Here is a 13,658-nt window from a genome sequence, read left to right as displayed (position 1 = left end):
TATATATATATATCTATATATGTATATATATGTATATATACATATATATATATGTATATATATATATATATATATATATATATATGTGTGTGTGTGTGTGTGTGTGTGTGTGTGTGTGTGTGTGTGTGTGTGTGTGTGTGTGTGTGTGTGTGTGTAACCCTCACTAACCATCGCCAACCATGCACATGATCCATACACATGCGAGATCGTACTCGTCTTTAGCAAGACTCCAATCTTGCATATCTGACAAATTCCTCAATCACTAAAGAACTTAACTCAATATGACGCCCCCACGGCATCACCACCACGAAATGTCTAATGCTACCAGACTCTATTGATCCCTTTCTTATACCTACCCCCATTACAATATCTTAACTTCAATATATATGCCATATCTAACCAGTGGCGTAGCTAGTGCTTTTGCCGCCCGGGGCTGCCCTCATGTTTGCCGCCCCTTCTCACAAGGAATTCAATAATTCAATATTACAAATGCACATTAACTTCTAAGGATATATATAAATATATATATATATATATATATATATATATATATATATATATATGTGTGTGTGTGTGTTTGATTGACAGTTGATGTTAATATATCCTTTAAACTGTCACGCTTTATTATGCTTAATAACGTAGAAAAAACTGACATCTATGAGAGACTGATTAACGTAATTTTATATCAATCATACAAGGACCAAAAATGCCGCCCCTCAAAAAGTGCCGCCCGGGGCGGACCGCCCCTACCGCCCCCCCTTAGCTACGCCACTGTATCTAACCACATCCTCCAACAATATAACTAAACCCCATACAATGGAACTAGCACCTGTTTAATGACTAACACATCTCCCAAATGGGAACCTACACCAACATGCTTACCTAAACACTTCTCCACTATATTAACGAACAGCCGCGCCCGTTATAGATAGGACTGCCGAGGTCAAGGAGCTAACAAGAGGCCTGCCTATGTCAAGGACCTAGGCAGTAGAGGTAGGGAGACCCTCTTCCTTATCTCTCCTTGTATATATTTCCGTACCTGAAAATTAATTAAGGAAGAACACCCCACGCTTCAAGGAACCCATCCCTAGAAAGTCTGCCCCATATGTCGCCTTTGTTTCATATATATATATATATATATATATATATATATATATATATATATATATATATATATATATATATATATATATATATATGACGCAAAAGAGGACACATTTGTACCTCTATAGTTGAATGCTGACAATCCGGAATTTCATCTCATTAAAGGGGTATTTGCAATCAAAATTTACCTTTAAAGCTGAACACGCCATTCTAAAAATTAAAGGAGATTATTTTGTTACATGAAATTCCGCAATTTTCCTCGCGAGTTCCATAAACCATAAATATCAAAGGATAGGCTTATCTATTCTATTTACTTATTTATTTATGTATTTAACTATCAATTTATATAATTATTTATTAATCTATTGTATTCATTTGTTTGCTTATTTGTTTGTTTATCTTTTTGTCCTTTCCTCATATATCTGGCTTCTATGATGTGTGTTTTTCCTTAATGGAGTCAATAGCTTGGAAAAATACTATTGTTGAGGAAATGTGTCCTCGTTCATAAGATTGGCATACAATGAGTCTCATCCAGTGGTAGATTTACCCCCCTGGTGCTCAAATATAATACGATATGTGTGGGGGGGGGGGGATAGATCACACCTGAAAACTTAGCCCTAATTCTGTAACACAATGTAACTGGCTATACGCATATTGTTTACATGAGTGAAAATTATATTCACTTTCTTGGTTGAAATTTGTTTTGCTCACAATATGAATGATAACGATGCTTCCATGTTCTTTTGCCTTTATGTGTAAGTGAACCTATTTTTCCAGTGCCAGAAAGACTTAAATTTGTATGAAATCATCTATGTTATTGATGTGAATTATGAAAAGAAATAGCCCTAGAACTGCGCCAGAACGGAACCCTGAGGAACTCTACTCGTAACATCTTTCCGGGTAGAAGTTTTACCATGCAGAACAACTCACTGTTACGATTGTTGAACCAGTTTCTAATCCAGCTTAGCTTATTGCCTCTTATTCTATGGGAGACGAGTTTGATTAGCAGTCTCTCGTGCTGGACAGGATATCCTTTTCTCATTCCAGCTATATTAGATCTGCACTATCAGTCGTAGCTTGAGATAACTGAAATTTAGAATTCTACAAAACATAGTCGCTGAAGAGTGTTTACGTCTGATACCAACCTTGCTGTCATTTATTAGACAATTTATCTCTAAGAGACGTTCTGTGGCATTTCTTCTAATTGTTTTCATATTATTTTCTTTGAATAGTCAGGTTTTGCAGGGCGGGTCTGTGACTTCTTTTTTCGTTTTGTTTTAGATATGGGAATCACGTTTGCAAATGTCTACTTTCTTGGTCATTTCCTTGGTCATGATTGATATATATTGTCAACGCCGTCTGTTGTAGTGGCTGTCGTGAGGTACATAGGTAAAGGAGGAAGTAATAATGTTACGCACCACGCTTGTCTTCTTTATTGGTGTGGTTTCATTATTTTCTTTCTTCTTCCGCCCCTTCAGTATTTATCACTCTATACCTCCGTGATCCGTTCAGCTTCAATTATGCTTCCTGGTCACACCCCCGAAGGTGTTGTCACTTTGACAACTAGACACAGAAAGAACAATACTTGTACGTTCCTCACGAAGAGGATGGGGCACTACTTTTTAGCGGAGGAATACCAGATTGAAAGGATCCACATTATATATATATAAGTCACGTTCTACTCAACATTCTCCCTTTCATATGACTTCTTTAATTCTATTTCATTTTATAACAGTTAATTATTCACTACAATACATCAACTTCGACAAAGACAATTTACATATATTGTACATATAGTAACTGCATGCGTACACACGTGATTATGATTGCCATTAGACTCTAGCCTCCTTTACATGTCAGATATTTTCTCATATCCACCCAGACATAGTACTCTGTACTATACATACATCAAATATCGTAAACCATGATTCGTAATTAATTTTAGTACATACCATTGTCAGTACACTTGAATATCATACAATTGGTGCTTAACACAGATCTAGCACCAGCCATGATTAGTAATTAACCTCGATACATATTATACTTTATCTGTAGAACATCATACATCAAATATTCTTATACATAGTGCAATCGGCACTCACACCCTCCCCTTTGTGATCATCCAAGATCACAACATCAATGACGGGAGGTCATTTTTACACTGAGTCACCTTCTAATAATAGTATTAATTTAGAAATAGGTCGCTTATAAAGTTTCTTACCACGTATTATTTCTACTTGTCTAATCAGTCCTATTTCTAAATTAATATTATTATTAGAAGGTGACTCAGTGTAAAAATGACCTCCCGTCATTGATGTTGTGATCTTGGATGATCACAAAGGGGAGGGTGTGAGTGCCGATTGCACTATGTATAAGAATATTTGATGTATGATGTTCTACAGATAAAGTATAATATGTATCGAGGTTAATTACTAATCATGGCTGGTGCTAGATCTGTGTTAAGCACCAATTGTATGATATTCAAGTGTACTGACAATGGTATGTACTAAAATTAATTACGAATCATGGTTTACGATATTTGATGTATGTATAGTACAGAGTACTATGTCTGGGTGGATATGAGAAAATATCTGACATGTAAAGGAGGCTAGAGTCTAATGGCAATCATAATCACGTGTGTACGCATGCAGTTACTATATGTACAATATATGTAAATTGTATGCGTACACACGTGATTATGATTGCCATTAGACTCTAGCCTCCTTCACATGTCAGATATTTTCTCATATCCACCCAGACATAGTACTCTGTACTATACATACATCAAATATCGTAAACCATGATTCGTAATTAATTTTAGTACATACCATTGTCAGTACACTTGAATATCATACAATTGGTGCTTAACACAGATCTAGCACCAGCCATGATTAGTAATTAACCTCGATACATATTATACTTTATCTGTAGAACATCATACATCAAATATTCTTATACATAGTGCAATCGGCACTCACACCCTCCCCTTTGTGATCATCCAAGATCACAACATCAATGACGGGAGGTCATTTTTACACTGAGTCACCTTCTAATAATAGTATTAATTTAGAAATAGGACTGATTAGACAAGTAGAAATAATACGTGGTAAGAAACTTTATAAGCGACCTATTTCTAAATTAATACTATTATTAGAAGGTGACTCATAGTAAAAAAGACCACCCGTCATAGAAGTTGTGATCTTGGATGATCACAAAGGGGAGGGTGTGAGTGCCGATTGCACTAGGTATAAGAATATTTGATGTATGATGTTCTACAGATAAAGTATTCTTATACATAGTGCAATCGGCACTCACACCCTCCCCTTTGTGATCATCCAAGATCACAACATCAATGACGGGAGGTCATTTTTACACTGAGTCACCTTCTAATAATAGTATTAATTTAGAAGGTGACTCAGTGTAAAAATGACCTCCCGTCATTGATGTTGTGATCTTGGATGATCACAAAGGGGAGGGTGTGAGTGCCGATTGCACTATGTATAAGAATATTTGATGTATGATGTTCTACAGATAAAGTATAATATGTATCGAGGTTAATTACTAATCATGGCTGGTGCTAGATCTGTGTTAAGCACCAATTGTATGATATTCAAGTGTACTGACAATGGTATGTATTATACTTTATCTGTAGAACATCATCCATCAAATATTCTTATACATAGTGCAATCGGCACTCACATATACATACATATATATATACATACATATATATATACATACATATATATATATATATATACATATCTATATATATATATATATTTTTTCTAATTATTTCTATTGGGATAGTAATTTAACTTTTCGTTGATAAAGAAATGGATGCCAACCGTCTGGCCTGATCGTATTTACAAAAGTGAGTCAGGGTTCCAATCAAAATAACACATGACTCAGATAGTACTTTGCTTTAATGTTTCTGAATATGGAAATAAAATAGTTGTTTAAGAGTGCATGCCTTCATTTCAATGTTTAAGTCGGCTCTTGACAGACACCAGTGGGCCAAATTGGCCAATGTGATTTCTGATAACCTTTATATTCTTAGTTTAGCTGTAGAATTTTTTGTGAATTCCTTCAGATTTAACAGCCATTTTCATTTCTACTTGTATTTTTTTCTGATCAATTTTTTCAAATCCTTATGGGTCATTGCAGAACACTGGTAAACATTTGGGTATTCAAAATGCTTGAATTTCCTGTAAGCTTCTCTCTCTCTCTCTCTCTCTCTCTCTCTCTCTCTCTCTCTCTTTCAAAGCTTTTCTCAGATTCTTTGTGAAATAATTTTGTCAGATTGATTAAGAGGTGATTGTGAATGATTTTAGTGGACGTGTTTTGAAATATTTTCCACATTTGATCCACTGTTTTTTCACCATAGCTAGACTCCCAGTCTATGAGCTGAATCTTTTATGGTAAACTAGTAAAATGAGCTTGTCTGTAGTTAGGTGCACCAATAACTGTACATATAACTGTTGTTCTGAAATCATACTTATATTTATTCACTTCTTTCTTCTTAAACTCTGTATTTTCTATAATCAATTCTCCCTTTATGCCCTCATCTCTACCCGACTCTTCCTTTCCATTTCCTTCCAAAATATGTTATTGTTATTTTAAAGTTTCTCAGAGAAATACCTACCCTACCTCATATTCGTTCTCCTCTTGGTCCTTTCACTTTGAGCTTCGCTTTCATACTCTTTACTCAATACCTCTTACATGCTTCCTTATTTCTTCTTTGCAAACATTGTTCATATGCACATCATTCCCCGCACTATTTCACTCACTTCCCCATCTCACCATTCACTACCCCTTCATCTGTTCCCACCTATTCTTCGCATCCCAATCATACACCTTTTGGACACTTTAATATTTTAATATTGAAACCCATCCACTCTTTTTCTACCTCTAAGTTCACCCTGCTTTTTCACTCTATTCAGTATGTCTCTCACATTCCTGATATTGCCTGATATTCGTCCTCTGTCTCCCTCTCATACAGATCATTCACTTTCAGCACCTGTCTCCCTCCTTTCTTTTGTTTCTTCACTGTAAATCCACTCTCAGTTTCACTTCCACCAGATGACTATCAGATACCCCACCTCTCTCCCCTAAACATATTCACGTCCAAAACCATTACCTATTCCATCAAAACTCTCAACTTCTCTCGCACGAACCACCTTGGTCCACGTATACTTATGTATTCTTTTCCTCTTAAAAACGCCATTTCGAAACACATCTCCGACATTTTTCTCCACTCTCGTTACTTTCTGACACAGTACTTCCCTATTACTCTGTCTGCTGGCTTATCTTCTACTTTAGCATTTAGATCTCCAACACTACTTCATTCACAGACTTTCGAAAATTCTCCTCATATCCATTTAAATCATTCCAAACCCCCACCTCACTTTTAACATTGATAGGGCCATACCCACTCACAAAGACTCAAACATCTCAATCTATTCTCATTTTACCCACACAATTCTTCGTTACGAGTACACTCATTCCTTCCATCCCTTGACCTGTCCAATCCCAAGCTACTCACCTCCAACGTTCAACTTAGATTCACTCATTGCTAACACATCCATACTTCTTTACACACAATACTAACATATCCTATGTCATTGCTCCAGCACGACGCACATTCAAAGGCCTAATCTAGTTACTCTTCTAAGACTCTTCAGTGAAATTCCTAGCCTCCCCCCTTTTTTGGGGGGTCTAACTTCACGCATAGGAACATAAGTAGCGACATTCTTATCCCTCCACCACAGAATCACAAGGAAATAAAGAGATGATAGATATAACGGGAAAACAGAATGAAAGAGCATAAAAAAATAGCCAGCATTCCTATGGTAGTGGAGATTTGTCTCTGGCATAGACGAATGCTGTGACCTTGATCTGTGGATGTACCTCTAAAGTCCCTAATGTAATTACGCACTAAATACCCATTGGTATAAATAAAATAATCATATTCACATTACCATTCGAAGTGGAGTGGTTATGTGTGAATGATATTTTGACGCAGCCCAAAGAGATTTAATCAAGTCTTCTATTTATCTGTATGAAGGGGCGGAGAGATAGGGTCGCCGATTAAATGAAGCGGCCTTGCTGTAGGTGCATGCTGTGTCTTACTGCAATGCTTCTGACCAAGGGCAGTTGGTGGGATACAGGGATGACCCGTCATCCACGAGGAGCTAATATCAGCAGGGGGAAAGGGTGGTGGGTGGGAGTGGAATGGGTGGGAGTGGGTATATGCCTTTTGACGTGGCTACCTCCCTGATAAGGGGGAAAAGTCCTTGGTATATAGGTAGACCCTTCGAATAAAATTCATGTATTTGTGTCAAGAAAATTGATAATCAAGGAATCTTCAGAACACTGTAGTTGTTCAAGTTAAAAGACGTTAATTTTCTGTTATGTTTCCACCGTATTTTCATAACTCAGATCGCGTATTAACAGTTCGGCGAACAATGTTGAGTTTTACAGTTAAGGGCGTTCATTTCGTGAATAATTAGTTCTTACGGGTATGATATTTTAGCCTATAAATTTACCCTTTTCTTTAATATTGGTCTAGAATTAAATGAAAATTATATTTCTTAGAATGAACAATATTTATAATTCTACTGTAGCGTTATTGATTCGTTTGATACTGAAATTTAGTCAAATAAACGCTCCTGGTTGTGTTGCTTAGAACTATGGGCTCGTGGGCCCCATTTGTAAGCTTTGAACAATACAATATTTTTTACTATTATGATAAAATCATACTGATTTGCACCGATATTACATTTACTATGAATTTATTTAAGAACATAAAATCTTATTTTATCATGTGTGTATAAAGCAAAAAATTATTTTTAAATGTCTACATTACTAAGAGGAAGTCGTCAAACTTTTTCTAGCAGTTTATAAAACATAATTGAGAAGACAGTTGTTGATATATGGTGATAATTTTTTATTGATATATGCATGGTGTTGCGACTTTTAGACTACAATTAATTATGACATTGTTGTAACAAGTTTAAATAAACAATAGAATGATTAAACACTGGAAAATGACCAGTTGAACAGAAGGTCGAGCGTTTGTTGATTACGGCGGCAGCACAAGTCCGTCATGTTGACAGTGACATCAGCCATCGGTTCTGTGAGTGATGACAAGCATAAATCTCCAACTACATTTTGCAGGGCATGAAATTTGGGATTGTGTTCCCCGCTGTCATGACTACCACGAGCAGAAATGGTAAAAATGTAAGTATACAGTGGATTATTACTTTTTCAATTTGCATCTCGTCTGTTCCCTCAGTTACTGAGACCTAGTTTATGAAGACGACATTATTGTCAAGAACATCGGATTTTTCTCAAAGATTTCTGAGATTTATTGTTAGGTTAGCTCAAGATAGGAGACGCATTGCCAAATACTAGCTGGAATTTACAAAATGCCGCCAAACTTATCGAACATGGCGTACGGTAATGTTGACATAACGACATAGATGTCGCCTCTCACTTTTACACTATTCTTAATTTACTTTTCTCCCGTGTATTCAAGGGGAAACTTTCTCTTCAGTTGTCTTGATGTTTATTTCCCTCCTTTCCACAGGGATGTAATTATCATTTTTGAAGGCTTATACATTGGTTATGTGTTAATTTTGTTGTGAGAACTGGTGCAAATATGCGGTTGTGAAGCCAAATTTTCAATCTTGCGTAAATGCATAATCTACTAATGTGGACGCTAGAAAATAATATTTTGAACCAGCAAGGTCTAAATTAAAGTAGTTCTTTAAATGTTTACATCGATTTCTGTCGTTTTATCAATAAAATATTGCCGTGCTCAATTATTTATTATTTGTCAACATGGTTTTCTACAGAGCCCAGCCTTTAGCATTAATACCTAACCTATCCTAACCCAAAATAAGGTAATCTAACCTAATCCAGCCAAGCTTAGCCCAGCTATGGATTAGACAAATCAAAGTCGTTAACTAGGTCTCTGTACATTTGATGCTTGGGATCACTGCTGGCCACCTAGCGACGGTAGTGTGAAACAACGACAGCAAGGGCGGCGGCCAGTATTTATTGAATAAGCGTACAAACTAATGAGAGAAAACGGTTTATTTTTTCCAGCTATCGTAGATATCGGCAGGGTTAGATTAGTAAGGTTTTGAAAATGTTAAACTAGAAGCTTTGCCCATTTTTATTCTACTAATAAATAAGTAAATAGGAAATAAATAAATTTATTGGAATGCTGATTTGCATTCAGCGATCATGTCTAACAGGAAATTATCCACAGCAGAGAACATGTTCTAGGATATTTCTGACTCGAGAGGGAAACTTGATAGGGCGAGTGTTGGCTTGAACGATCTAAATTTGCGAGTATGGAATAGATAACATTTTGAATCACAATATTTAACATTTTGGAGATTATGAAGCATATGCATTAGAGTTGATTGGTTATCAGTCTTATCAAAATGCATTGTTGTGCGATTGGACTTGATGTTTTCTTAACGTAACAAAAACAGGCCTAATTAAGGTGTTATTCAAATATGTATTTGACAATACCATACCGAACCTTGAAACTATACAGAGAAGAATTTTCAAGATATTTTCAGTACTTAATTTGCCATTCTGATTTTTTATTATTATTATTGGAAGTTTACAGAAGTATCAAATGAATCTCATGCACTAAAATTTTCATGGTAACACCTATGGGAAAATGATAATAGTGCATCTGGTGCAAGATTTTCAAATTCTTTCTCTTCAATTTGATCCTGTCAATATCTACGTAGGCCGCAAACCGTTTTCTTCCATTGGTTTGTTCGCTTATTCAAGGAATACGAGCGCCGCCCTTGCTGTCGTTACTTTACGCTACCACCGCTAGGTGGCTGGCATTTGGGTAGACAAATACGGCAAGATCTATCCAGGTCTGTCTACTCAATGTCCCAATTTAATAAAGACAAAGCGAAAGGGAAAACTCCGTAGCGACAGCGATACATTTGTGTTATCTTGTGTTATGTTATCTTGTGTTTGTGATAATACTCTCGTTCTAATTTACTCGAATTTCTACCTCAGCCCTAGGAAAATGTATAAATATAAACTTATTTTTATAGTGTGCCTATAATAGCATAATTTAAATATGTAATTTTGAATTTATTGGTCGTTTAAAGCGTTACTGCTGCCATTACATCTAATGAAATATGGCAGTTACGATTTACGGGCATTATCAGTAAAGAAAAAATATATCAAACAGTATACGGGAAGAGGTCTGTGTGTGTGTGTTTGTGTGTGTGTGTGAGAGAGAGAGAGAGAGAGGGAGAGAGACCGGACCGGGTAACATGGACCCAAGCTTTGTTGCTACATGTCCTCCGAAGAGAATGATGCGAGTTCAGTCAATCAAGACGACGGCACCGACGTCCTGTCTTCAGTTTCTAAGACCTATAATCAAGAAAACTATAGCGTAGAACGTACATCCAAAAAACCGCCACACCGACGGCAGTGCTGACATAGCGACGGTGACATCGACTTCATTTACTGTGACTTCATCGCGGACCTCGGCAATGTAACAAGCGTAACTCCTATGCAAGCTCATTGTGGATTGATCTTGCTCCCACGTATCGACGAGTAGGTTCTTAGGGAAGTCCGCCATACATGAAGATTATGATAACGATAACAATCAATCAATTCTTTGCCCAGAGTCTCTCATGCGATCCACGACCTCCAGATGACCGGCAACAGCTACTGGATTGGCCCATTGGTCACTCATGGAAGAAACATGTTGTCTGGGTACGGTTAGGATGGAACTCTTTTAGATGATGTGTTCAGTGTCCTCTGTGTGATGGTTGCACCTGGGGCAGTTTGTTTTAGTAGCTGGTTCTGTCTTACTGCTGGGTGAGATTTTTTCTGTGAGGTTGATGTAGGGAGTTTGGGGGTCGTTCGGAAAGAGGCTTTGTGCTTTGAGTGTGATTTTGTTTTTGTGTAGGTGTACTGTGTGATACAGGTGGAAAGTTGTTTTACATGTTTGAATTTTATCCTACTGTTTTTTCGTTCAGTGGGTTGTGCTTGTGTGATGTAAGGATATTGGTGAGTGGGCTTGAAGGCTGCATAGAACTATATACCCATCATTTGCATGTAGGTGTTCTGTTGAGGTCGTTTTGTTGCATCCTGTTATCATTTTCACTGCTTTGTTTTGTATTGGATCTAGGTTTTCTTGACCGATGGGAACTATTTTGTGGAAACGTAGTCACGCGTGGTTCTTAACAAGTGTAGACTGATTAGAGCTTCTATTAGATCTTTGACTTATGGGTTGAAGGTCACGTGAATATCATAATGATTTGCCGTATTTGTGTTTGGAGGGAAGGTGAGGATATTGTTATGTCAGGGGATGTTGCTTGTTAGAAAATTGCTTGGTGGGGGTGGCCGCTGGAATTTTATATGGGTTGGAAAGTTGTTCTAATATTGTGTTTCATCTTTGGTCAGTGTGTTTAGCCAAATTGAGTGGTGTATGTTCAGATCACTTACCAGTATGTGTTTTGTTAGTGAGTTGAGGTTGGAGTTGATGGGGCTGATGTGGTTGGAGGTATATGAATATTTGTGATGTAAATAGTCTTTTTGTTTAGATTGAGATGATTTCTGCTTTCATGTTTACTATTGTTTGTGTAGTTTCTTTTGTTTTGTTGCAGAATGGTATGCTGTTGTGTATTCTTGTTGACTATACCTTTGTGTTGCGTGTTGTCTTCCCTAATTGTTGTGTATTCGGTGAATGTGGGTACTGCTGGATGTGGTGTTAGTTTTGTTCCCTGTTTTAGTACTGTGTGCATCCGTGTCCCAATTCTCAACCAAATTAAAATAATTTAAGAAGGTAACTAGAAGAGGCGGGACTTTGGCCTGTGAAGAGTCGGACGATTCTCTTTAGCTCAGAGGTACTTCAGGACAAACAGAGGCGTTAAGAATCGTATCCATAGGATATTGTTGATTCGAATGCGTGAATCGTCAAGTCATGTCAACAGGGTCAGAAGAAACGATCCGTTATGTGGTGAAGTCATCAACTTGTTACGCATAATAAATCTTTGATTTTTTGTACGTGAGGTCATATTAGGTTCTGTCCAATCACTTCCACACCACCTACAGGTGAATAAAACCGAGTCTTTATTTAGAACAAAATCTGTAATGTGCCACTCTAGTAAATGGATTAAGTTTTTCTACCGAGTATAACTTATAATTTTATTCTGATTGCCGCCAGGCAGTATTATTCGGCTGCAATAGACCACTAAGAATAAGGAAGAAGCTAATGGGATTTGTTTAACTGAAGGGCATCTTCTTAGTCGACATGACGTCATGTCTGTAGTCAGTTGGAGGCGGAGTCAGCCTATTCTACCCGTCACTTGTTCTCACAGTTTCTGCAACTTTTACAAAAGAAAAAAGACTGATCTACATATACAGTCCGCAGTGGGAGGATCGGAAGAGTTCAGGACGTTAATGTTTTCAGGGGAGAAAACGGGGATTGTCAGAATTGATAGAAGTGAATTTTAATGGCGGGGGATGAGGAAAAGCGAAGATGTGCTGCTGGTAAACAAGTTATATGAAAATGAAAAAGGGAAAGAATGCCAGGAGAAACTGAGAGAATTGTGAGGGATAGTAGAGGAAGAATGGGCAAGTTTCAAGAAGGAAGTGATAAAGTGCGCGAAGAAGGTATGTGGGATGAGGAGGATGGGAGGGAACAGAAGAAGCAGCGAAATGTGGGATAAAGAATAAAAGGCGGTGGAGGAGAGAAGCAAGCTTATGAGGAATGGATGTAAAGTAGAACTAAGGGAGCATATGAGAGGTACAGAAAGAAGAGAAGAAACACAACGCAAAGTGAGCAAAGAGGAGAGATATAAAGTGGGGGAGGATTTTGATAGAGAATTTTGAAAATAATAAGGAAGATGTTTCGGAAGGAAATGAAAAGAATGAATGGGGCTGAGCCAGATAAAGAGGATAATGTAAAATGTGCAAGTGGGCATAATGTTAGTGGAAGGAACGGTAAGGGGAAGATGGGTAGAGTATTTAAGGGATCTGTTGAATATGGAGAAGGTTAGGGAAGGGATGAATGTGGCAACGGGAGATACCATGAAATTGACTGTAATGAGAGAGAAAAATGGTAGCGCTGTAGGAAAAGAGGAGGTACAAGGAACATTGAAAAAGATAAAAGGTCCCTGGGTTAGATGGGTGTCACATCAAGTGTTTGGCAAAGGGAGGAACATCTATAGTGGATTGGATAGCGAGGGAGGGGAATGTGCTAGAGGACTGGAGGAGTGCATGTATAGTTTCGCTATGCACAGGGAAATGTCATGAATAGTATTCTTAGAGTGGTGAGTCTGTTGAATGTAGTTAGGCATGTGTGGAGATTTTAAGGGAGAGGATCAGGGTGAGAACAAAAGGAGTAATTGGGGAAGAGCAAAATGGGTTTAGAAAAGAGGGTGCGTATATATATATATATATATATATATTATTTGTAATAACAAAAGAAAAAATTAAAAGGTGTATAGATAAACTCAAAGTTAATAAAACACTAGGGCCTGATGGTTGGCATC

The sequence above is a fragment of the Oratosquilla oratoria genome, chromosome 2 (genome assembly GCF_046742065.1).
Source record: "Oratosquilla oratoria isolate Oo_2021 chromosome 2, ASM4674206v1, whole genome shotgun sequence".
NCBI lineage: Eukaryota > Metazoa > Arthropoda > Malacostraca > Stomatopoda > Squillidae > Oratosquilla > Oratosquilla oratoria.
Note: the sequence above shows the minus strand (reverse complement) of the source record.